Below are 9,058 nucleotides of genomic sequence, written 5' to 3' on the forward strand. Positions count from 1 at the left end.
AGGCATAAAAAATGTTAAATCATTTATCAATTCCAGTTGAAAGATTGTTTTTCCCAACTAATCCAAATTGGCCAGTGATTTTAGTATTGTCTTAAAGCGGGCTGGGTGGGCTCAGGCAGAGAAACGTCTGGAGGAAGAAGTGATATGTTTGTACTCAAAGGCTAATCCATTGCCTTCTGCAGGGCATCAGCGAGATGTGTGAACGGGCACTGCTCATCTCTCATGTCAACACTCTCCTTATATTGAGGGCAGGCAATGCTGCCTCTAGGGATGTTAGACAGACTGATAAAGCATCAGAAGGAGCCAGAGTTAGGTCATGAATCAACACAAGCTACGCTGTGCCGCTGGCAAACAAAGACAGGAATAAAGGTGAGAGTGGGAAAATCATATCCACTAACACCCAGGAACACAGCCAGTCACCTTCACGTGCATTATACCATTTATTCTTTATAAAAATCCTCAAAGGCTGGCATGATTAACCACACTTTCTAGGTTACAAAATTGTGGTGCAGGGAAGTTAAATTGCTTGTCAACCTGGAAAGCATCTATGTGACACCCAAATTCACCTTTTCACTACAGCCCACTAGGAAGGGTCTTATATTTCAAGTCATAGAGAAACTGGGGTGACACACATTCCATTTATGGGTCCATTTATCATGGCCACGATGGAGGTGTTGCCCACCTCTTGTTTCTTGCTAGCACTTTCCATCTTTTGTAGTTGAGGAACTGGGAAGACATATCTTCCATTCATGAGTCCGTTTATCATGGCTCTGATGAAAGTGTTGTCCATCTAGTGCTTCTTGCTAGCATTTTCCATCCTTTGTCGTTTATCTAAAGATAAGAAGACAAGAAAAAACTATAAACAGAAGCTGTGACAAAGGGAGCAATTGTTACAGCATTGTTGAAAATTGTTTCCCTGGCTTTTCTCATCCTCTGGAGTCTACCATTGTCAAGGCCAGAAAAAGGAAAACATATAAGATAATAACATTTACTATATTATGTGTATCTCCTCTTACTCCTGCACCACCCTCCATTTCAACTAGATTTTGCTAACTAGAATTTCTAGATAGAATCCATGTACTTGTCTCCCCAGGCCATTTTCATGTTCCGTTCTCTCTGATAATCCTACGACTTCCATCTCTCAGCGTTCAATGTTGGCCTAATGCCACCTGCTTAGAAGCACTCCTCTGGCCAGCCTATCTGAAATAGTTTGCCCCATGCCAGCCACCTCATAATTCTCAATCCTCCAACCTTGCTTTATTTTCACAGGGCTCATGACTACTTGATCTTATAAATTATGTATTTTGTATCTGTTCACTGCCTGTCTCACTCGTCTGCTACAACAATGCTTCCAAACTTTTCCTGAAAGGGTCGAATCAGTATTTTAGGCTCTGCAGGCCATACCATCTCTATTACAACTACTCAGCTCTTCCATTGAGGAACCATAGACAATTTGTGCATTGCATGGGTGTGACTGTGTGCCACTAAAAGTGTATTTACGAAATCTAAGCAGTGGCCTAGATTTGGTCTGCAGGCCATAGTACGATGATATCTGATCTAGAAAAATCAGTCCCATAAGGATACTGTCTTTCTTATCTCCCACAATGTGCCCAGCACTAAGAATCAGGGCTTAGCACTTAGTGGCATTTAATACATTTATTTTTTGAACGTCTGAGTGAATGAATGAATGAATAAATAATGAATGAATCCACTACCTCAGGAAATGGGGAACACAGAACTTAGACAACAAAATAAGTTATCTGCTTTTGAAGCTGAGATCCCTTCTGCTAAGACTGTAATATCTCTGTTACCATGACCTGTCTCCATTCCTATTTTTTTTTAAATTTAAAAGTAAGGTGTAAATGGAGAGAGCCAGATAACAGCACAATTAATAAGGGTGTGATATCTACAAAGGGGTCCTTCCCCTACCCTGTCTAAGCTGAGTATGGCCAACGGTTGGGGGTTTGGTAGACAGAAATCCACAGACAGCTTTGGATATCTAAAAAGGTTTGTCCATCTATCTTATCTGTGCTTGGAGAGCAGAGAAAATGCTGAGCATGGCAAAGGAGCAATGGGGACGGCTAACTGGGGGTGTGATGCAAGGTCTAGTCATCCTCAGAGAACTATTTGTGCCAACATGGTAAGTTTCCAGGAACAGTAGGTCACCATGTATCTAAAAGTAGCTTGACAGTGGCCTTGGGGTTGGAATGAGAAAGCTGTTCTCCTAGATGCCAGCTTGGTCCAATGATTTGCATCCTAGAGGGACTGAGGCCTTCTCAGTAGACATCAGCATAGGGCAGACACATTTTTCCCAGCCCAATATCAAAGCAATATGAAAAGCTGAGCTCTCGGGCACATGATCGATGCGGTCACACACATTTGTACTGAGAAGATTCTTGTGCTTGGTTTAACGCTCCGCTATTGCTGTTCTGAAATTCTTAATAGTTTTTGAACAAGAGACCCCATATATTCATTTTGCATTGGGCCCTACAAACTATGTAGCTAGTCTAACACACTAAATTCAGATCCGAACCCACGGAGAGAGAGAGATGTTACTCTATGACTGAACCGAGAATACTTCGGTGGACTTACTGGACTCACTTTACCTTACATTGTCAATGTTTAAGTATTTGCCATGAAACAGAGTGGGATGATCTTGAAAACCCATTAAGCTGTAGCAGAATAAGGAAGTTGAAATTTCAGCAACGTGCCTGTGTAGGTCAAGATTCCTGGTCTCTATTGAAAGGTGGGAAGAGAACTACAGAGACATGGTTGGATCATTTCTAGCAGATTAACTGAAGTCCCTATTGGATTTTAATTCTTTGTAAAACTACTAAGAAGCTGAATTCTCCATCCCTTAGAAAGCTGTACAGAATCATTCTATTGTAGTGTGAGACATCAGGGACGTTTTGGAGCACAGGGGAAGTGGACTAATTCTTATTTCTTGCATTCCTTATGAATTAAGCAAAAGCTGGATATATTCAAGAACTCAGAGTCCCAGGTCTAAGATCAAAAGTTGGTGTTGAACAAACAGACTGCACAGTACAAACTCTTCCTGAGAGAGGGGAAATGAGGCCAGTCTTGGAGCCACGAAGAGGATGTAGGGATAAGGGGACAGGACCAGTGGCAGCTAGCAGATCATTTGACATTGAGAATGACTCATCCATGTCCGCTGTGGCTGAGATAGACACCATCATTCTTGGTGCCTGAATTAATGGGCACAGAAAGAAAGCCAAGTCTTGTAATGATACTATTGTCATGAAGCTATATAGTCTCCAGTCAGGAGACGTCGCATCCACATAACAACTCAGCCATCAATTCTGGACCATCACAGCAGCCTAACAAGTCTTTGTTTTCATGATCCTTTCCCTCCACCCTTACAGGAAGACCCATTTGGGGCTTTCTTAAACTCCAAGCACTGTTGGTATCTCCCTCCTTTGGGCCAGCAGTGTACAAATACCATTATAAATGTCCTATTGTCATTATGTTGCCGGATTGCAATATGGAAGTTCCATCGGGGCGAGAACTTGGGAGGTTCTTTACCACCACCTGGCCTGATGCATGACAGGCTCTTAATATATGTTTTCTGAATGAATGAATGAATGAATGAATGAGGGACTACATGGATTTTCACTAGACTCTCAGAGGACAAAGGGCCATGCTTTTTAACTCATGCATTGCCTGAATCTTCCACACTGTCCAGTTAGGAGAAAAATGCAGTTATTGTTTATTTATCAAATAAATAGGCCATAAAAAAGAAAATCTTCATTTGGGTGCTGTAAAGAGTGTACACAGTGGAGAATAGTGGCCGTGGGTAGAAATCCTGAGGCAGCACCAATGTCACCAGGAGGCAGTGCCCTCAATCAACTTACACATAAGACCCTTTGGCATTCCTTAATTGATCATCGGCCTTTAATGGCATAGAAATAAATTTGTGATAGGTAGGATAACTGTTCATCTGCTTAGCCTGGGACAGCATCGGTTAATGCCTGTGGTCTTAGGGTAATCCTTGATTGGTCCCCTTTATTCCCCTACGTGTCTGAGTTTGGGAAAGAAATTATATGGCCACCCTAGCTGTGTGCTAAGTGATATACATATATTACAGGTCTCAAGTTATTAATGTTTTCACAAAGCCCATAACGTGATACCACCTGAGGAAGCTTGCAAAGATGAGAAAAATGCTCATAAATTAAAATGCGCTGAAGCATTGCTAGACCAACAAAAGAGTTTGCACATTAACAGTGTCTATGTGCCTCAGGGTTCCAGGAAAGGCTTTGCAGAGAACGTGGCCTTGGACAAGGGCCCTGAAGAATGAAGCATGGACCCCGCTTCCAACGATCGAGGCCTCTTCCATTCCCCTGCAAGCAGCTAGAGAAGCCTTGTCCGGGCCCGTGCTGGCATTCTTTCTTGATCTTCTTTCCTGTGCTTACTTGCGGGGCCCATACCTTCTAGAATGTCTTTCCTTCTTTTATGCATTTATCTGAATGTTACTCGCCCTTCGTGAGCCATGTGGAGGCCCACAGCTCAGGTCCCCACCCCTCACTCACAATAATTCCTGTGTAACTAAACTCCTGTAGATCTTAGAGCCTCTTCAAGGGGTTTGCCATTTGCGGTATGGTGCCTTCTAGTTTTCTTTCCATTTGTAGCGTCTCCCCTCAGCTCCAAGTAAAATATCTGCCATGAGAATCAGAAAGGTGTGGTGGGAGGAACAGAGACGGGAAGCCATTAAGCCTGGAGTGAATGTGTCAGAGGGAAGGGGGAGGGGGAGGATTTAGCTGTGAGAAAACACCTTCGCCCAGCCCAGGGCAGCGGGAATGGCTCCCTGCTGGTGACTTGGGACACAGGGCTTCCTGCAAATATATAGGGAGAAGGGAAGGAGCAGAAAGAGTCTCAGAGGTGGACTTCCAAGGTCATGGGGGGTGAGCAGCCGTTGAACAGTCTCCAAACCTCTTTCTCTCCCTTCTGCTTTTTCAAAGGCTCTCTCCCATCACCACCTGCTCCCGGCTCCTCTCAGCTCAGCCCTTTAAGTGCTCTCTAAGTTCAGACACAATCTTGGACTATAAAAAGCAAGAATGGACTCATGGCCCAGCCTTCATTTCTTTCCTGATAGCTTGAATGTGTGGAATTTTACACCGAGAACAACTTTTGTCAAGGTTTGGCTAACTTTTTCCACCTAAGAAAGAGCTTCTCATTGGGTGGCCTGGGCTCAGAATTCCTGATGAACTGAAATGCCGACACTCAGTTCTTGGAAGGGCTAGAGCCCCTGGTGGTCTCCAGGGATATGCTAGGAAGCACTGATCTAAAGGTTTATTTAGTAGAGAAACAGCATCTTTCGGAAACCCCCAAAGAGCCTGACATTTGTGTCAAGAATGAAGGAGCAAAGCACCAAGCAATCCGGTTTGTCAGAGCTCCAAGAAGCTGTCTACGAAACACTGCTTGCTCAGGAAAAAAACTGCCATTGAATGAATCACCAATTACCCTTACTTCTAATCACTGTAAGCTCTTTATAATCCCCCTAAGTGGCCATGCTCTGCCTGCTTCTGTGCTTTTGCCTCTGTGATTTTGAACTTCTGCCTCCCAGAATGTCTTTCTTTCCTGGATAACCTATCAAAATGTTCAACTCATCTCTGTATTAGCACCCAGTTCAAGTCACCTCCTCTGTGAGGCCTTCTATGATTTCCCAGACAAACATAGGAGCTGCTGCCTATTTGTGTCTACCAGATGACTATTTCTATTACTCTACTGTGGTACTTAATTCAATAATCAAAAAACAAAAGATTGCCACATGACAGGAACTCTGTTAGGAACTGGGAAAAACAATAATAAAATGAGACAAGGGCATAGGACCTTTTCATCAAACTTTATTTAGAGTCTGTCTCTGGTCGCATTGGTGAGTGGATAAGCTCGCATATGTATCATATGCATAAGAGGAACATGGCCTCTGGAATAGGGCTGCATGGGCTCATTTGCTGAGTCTATGTTTAACTAAGCTGTGGGACTGGGAACACACAAAACTCTCTGCCTTAGTTCCCTCATCTGTCAAACACATATATTAATAACCCCTCACAGGGCCGTCACTGAGGAATATGTGAATTAACATCTACAAAGTATTTAGAACAGTGCTTGAAATTTAGTAAGCGTTCTTTAAATGCTAGTTATTATTTTACTAGATACTCTTTTCCCTCTGAAGTAGATCCCTGATTTTATTTTTTTGTGTATTCCAAACATTTGATGTACTATGTAACATACAGTAAATGCTTAATAAACATTTGTTGAATGAATGAACCGTTATCCCAGAGATTAGTTTTTAGAAGAAAAGGCTGTGACTCAGACATCTCTTCTAAGGCAGGGAATTCACTATTTGTCCTCTTAAGACATTCAGCTTTGACAACCATGCATGAAACTGTATTAAGCCTGGAGAATTTTCCACCCGCTCTGGTGGCTGCTATTGATTTTACTGACTGAAATATTTGGCTTCTTCATGAAATGAAAAATTATTCACAAACAAAGCAGGAAAACAGTCCTTAAATGCTTATATCTGCAATTCACATGTGATTTAACATTTTTCCTTTTGGATGGGAATGAAAAATATCTCTGTGTTTCAGAGGAGAGTAAAAAATGGCTCCAGATCAATTGGCTATTTGGTCTATAGTCATCTCAGAAGATGTATGGGAAACAGAAAATAATTTTGTATACTGATTTTGCTTGGAAACAGCAGAAGATAAGATTTCCTCCCTGGCTCAGCCAGCAACCTTGACTTTATGTACAGGTTTCCCCCACTAATTGCAAGTAGAGCATCTTTAGGAAACCTTTTGTAAAGCAAAATGGGTTAAAGTGAAGAGTGTCCCTGTTTTCAGAAAGTTTGTGCTATGCCACATGGCTTTTACTTTTATGAACAACCTACATTAGTACTTGGTTTTACTAACTGAAAGAAATCCGAAAAGGATTTTGCTTTTATGAAGAAAGCCATTACTGTACTAATGTAGGTTTTTCCTAAAAGTCAAGGGGCAGTAATCCAAACTTGTAGGAGGTGAGGGATTCCTGCATTGGGGTTTGTTGTGATAAAGGGGTCAGATATTTAGTTTGAATCACCTTTCTACTCTGCCTAATGGTTAATTAATTAAATGGCTAACTCAAATGTAAACCTCTGAGAAAGGTTTGGTATGATGACAATGTCTTACCCTGCAGGGACCGAGTCTGCCTTTTTGATAGTTTATTCTTGTTGGGATCAAAGTCTTTTGCTAGCACAGTATAAGCCTGTCACTGTTCCAAGTCCTCCCCAAGGTTCACAGCCTGAGACTTAATATAAACTCATTACTTCATCTTTCCTGTACTAATATCCTAGTTATGCTACTGATTATTTAGCACCTTTCATGTGTCAGGTCCTTTACCTGCATTATCTCAATTCCCATGATGATGGCACATAACAGTTCTCATGATAGGCTCAGTGGCTTATCATACAAATGCTTCATGTTCTATCTCACCTCTGAGATCAGCCACATGCTTCCTGGGTGGTCTTCCCTGTGGTAACTCAGGGATCCAGGCTTCTCTCATCCAGCACCTCTGGCCTCTCCCCAGGATATTGGAATGCTCCACCGGACCTTCCCCATCCACTGGGAGACAGGAGAAGAGTCACGGGATGAGCTGTTCCCTCCAACAAGGCATGTTCAAGTTCTAACCCATTGTACTGGGCATGTGATCTTATTTGGAAACAGGGTCTCTGCAAATATAATGAAGATGTGATTAAGATGAGGTCATAGTAAGGTGGGTCCTAAATCCAAGGACTAGGGTCCTTATGAGGTGACAGCTATTTGAAGACACAAGGGAGACTGAGGATAGAAGGTCATGTGATGATGGGGACAGAGACTGGAGTGATGCCTGTGTCACCAAGGGGTCTGGCACCGGAAACTAGGAGGGGCGCATGGAACAGAGCCCCCCTCAGAGCCTCCAGAAAGAGCCCACCTCCCAACACCTTGATTTCAAACTTCTGGCCTCCAAAACTGTGAGGGCGTAAGTGTCTGTTTTCAGCTCCTCCGTTTGCGGTGAGTTTTATAGCAGCCCTTGGAAGCTAATACAAAGTAGAGAAGCAAACGGAAGGCTTACTCACTGTGGATTCCTCCAGCGCCTCTAAGACGTTGCTTCGTGGTCTTCTTGCTGTTTCTAGTGAGAAATCTAGTGTCTTCCTTATTTTTGTTCTTTTATGCACAATGTGTCTTTCTCTGGCTGCTTTTAAGAGCTTCTTTTTATCACTGGTGTTTAAGGCAATTTGATTATGATGTGCCTTAGAATAGTTTTGTTTATGCTTCTTTGGCTTGAGGCTCATGGAGCTTCCTGGATATGTGTGTTTATGGTTTTCATCAAATTTGGCTGCTTAAGGTCGTCCCACAGTTCACTGATGCTTTAGTTATTTTTTTCTATCTGTGTGTTTAGTTTTGAATAGTTTCTATTGCTGTATCTTCAATTCCGTTAATACATTCTTCTGAGGGTCGGCCTATCTGCCACTAATCCCATTTAGTGTATTTTTCATCTCAGGAAGTTTGATTTTGGTATTTTAAAAAGTAATTTCCTTGTATCCACTTAATATGTTCAGTTTTTCCTGAAGCTTCTTGAGCATATGGAATACAGTCATCACAATAACTGTAATGTCCTTGCTAATTCTATAGTCTCCGTCTTTTTTGGGTCTGTATCTATTGATTGAATTTTCTCATTTTGAGCTGTATTTTCCTGCTTCTTTAGATGCCTAATAATTTTTGATTGGGTGCTACAAATTGCTCATGCCATTATCTTGTTGGGTGCTGGATATTTAAAAAAATATACAGCTGATACTGTTAAGTGTTTCTTTTTAAGCTTTGGTGGGTGGGACCACAGAACGGAATTTAGTAAAAGGCTAATTTTCCCCAACTCTTGAAGGAAGATATTTCTTTGATGTCCTTTAAATAGGAGGTTTTCATTTTGATATTTGGGAGCTGGCACCATGCCTGGTCTTTCACGAGCCTCCAGTCTCTTTCCTGCTCCTTCTTTCACGTGATTCTTTCCTTGGGCTCAGGCAATGCGTTTT

General features: G+C 42.2%; 1 long non-coding RNA gene across 1 annotated transcript; it reads right to left on the bottom strand.

The window, feature by feature from the left end:
- Positions 1–435: 435 nt before the first annotated feature.
- On the bottom strand, positions 436–8,262 carry LOC108410176 (uncharacterized). Its single transcript, XR_001856416.3, has 3 exons — positions 8,108–8,262; positions 7,485–7,720; positions 436–831 (listed from the first exon to the last, which is right to left on the bottom strand). It is a non-coding gene; the product is annotated as an uncharacterized lncRNA (long non-coding RNA).
- Positions 8,263–9,058: the final 796 nt, after the last annotated feature.

The sequence above is a fragment of the Manis javanica genome, chromosome 18, assembly GCF_040802235.1.
Source record: "Manis javanica isolate MJ-LG chromosome 18, MJ_LKY, whole genome shotgun sequence".
Taxonomy (NCBI): domain Eukaryota; kingdom Metazoa; phylum Chordata; class Mammalia; order Pholidota; family Manidae; genus Manis; species Manis javanica.